The 1876-nt window shown below is 48.5% G+C and overlaps 1 pseudogene; it reads right to left on the reverse strand.

Moving 5' to 3' along the window:
- Positions 1-205: 205 nt before the first annotated feature.
- LOC133363071 (oxidoreductase HTATIP2-like) lies at positions 206-929 on the reverse strand (annotated as a pseudogene).
- Between the last annotated feature and the right edge of the window lie 947 nt (positions 930-1876).

Consider the following 1876-nt stretch of genomic DNA (forward strand, 5'->3'; position numbering starts at 1 on the left):
GGCAGTACACCAGTCCGAGACGACAAGTGGCAGTTCATGCGGTGTTACCATGGCAACAAAGAGGAATGACCTCAATTTAACAGGCAAGACCTTACTGCTTGAGGGCTCCTTCTGGTGGAAAGGAAGAACAAGAAAGACTGGGTTTGGGGGCTGATGAGGCAGTTTCCACCACTATGCCATCTAGAAAATAAAACCTCCCAACTATTTATGCCTGACCGAGGGCATGTATGGCTGCGTTTTCCAGCACCTCTACTTTCTGGCCCTCCTCTCCTGGCATCACCACAAGGTTCACCATTGCTCGGGCCACAGCCTCTGTGGGGACAAAGAGGAGTGGGGAAGAAGTGTGCTACCACTCCTAAGACTTTGCTGGCCATCCACTTCCCTGGACGAGACTCCTGACGATCACACAGTAGCACAGCTGGCCTAAATATGGAACAACAGTCGAGCCCAACTGCTTGGACCCTAGCTTCTGCTTCACCCTTAACCCGAGGTACAAGAAGCGGCTGGAGCTATCTGCATCTTTGGTCGACTGCAGGACAAAGTGGTGACATCCACCGACTTTGGCTAGTGTTGCTGAGTGCTCAACGTAGTCACGGTCGGCACGCACAAATCCATCTGCTCCAGCTTTGGCCTTGGTTGTTCCCAGGCAGCAAAATCCAATGTCATGGCCTTGGAAGGCAGCTGCAGATTCATCCAGTTTCTCAAAGTTGACAAGCTCTTGGGACACGTTGGTGTAAAGCGGTCCTTCCAAATTCAGCTTCTGGCAACCAATGAGCGTCACCTTGGAGAACTGCCGCCACAAGATCTCAGCTAACAGTTCTTTCCCAGTTTCACCAAAGGCACCCAAGATAACACAGGTTTGATTCTTCTCCCGGAAACGCTCCTCAAGACTCTTCAGTTCCTCTGGTTTAAGGGCAGCCATTCTGCGGCAAAAGCGGAGGAGAGGGGTAGACAACCACCCGCTCTTCTCTTTCCTTCTACCAGCTTTACATAGGTAGCTGCTTAAAGCAAGGTCAAACTATTTCTTCCAACTAATCAAGTCTTGTCAACTCTGATGGGTAGTGATCATGTTTGGATGATCAAATCTCAACTTATGAAGCTTAGTTATATGAGCCTTTTGCACCTTTCCTCCTCCCTGTGTGATGTGCAGCAATGAAACTAGGCTTCTAATTAACCATAGTTTTTCATTTCATCTGAACCAGGAAACTTAGGCTACCAGCTTTGGAACAAGTTAGAAGATTACACCACAGGGCTTGTTCTGAAGCTGGTGACCATAGTTTTCCAGTCTGGATGAATGGTTCATTGCAGACTTCCTGGTTTAATTGCATCTCGTGCAAAGTGAGAACAAAGGGACTGGATGCACAAGCAAAATGCTCGTGCATATCTCAGCTTAATAACAAGCTATTACTGTCTGAAGATCAGACAGCAACTGCAGTAGGGAAGGGAAGGAAGATCACCTGAGCAGAGAGGGTAATGTTTTTCTTATATCTACCCCCTGCTCCAGAAGCAACAGATGCCAACTAACATTTGAGCAGATAGAGGTATGGCAGACCAGTTGGGTGAGACTCACTGCCATCATCTGAGTCTCATTCCCCATAAATATGGGCAGCTAGTGCTTGGGGTTGTACAGCACCACTTTCAGAGATGAGAGCTCTTGAATGGACCCTACCGTGGTCAGACCTTGTGGGAATCACAGAGACCTTGGTGGGTGAGCTGTGTGTGCCTGACCTGTCCCAGTTCTGCCCTCAGGAGAACCAAGGGGCAGCAGTGCTGCTATATACAAAAAAGATAGTGTGCTTGGGTGCCAGTATTGAGTGTTTCTATCTGGTGTTGGGTCAAAGAGATAGAACAGGGATCCACTGTGTGTGTAAAACAC

This window comes from Rhineura floridana, chromosome 1, assembly GCF_030035675.1.
Source record: "Rhineura floridana isolate rRhiFlo1 chromosome 1, rRhiFlo1.hap2, whole genome shotgun sequence".
NCBI classification, from domain to species: Eukaryota; Metazoa; Chordata; class Lepidosauria; order Squamata; family Rhineuridae; genus Rhineura; species Rhineura floridana.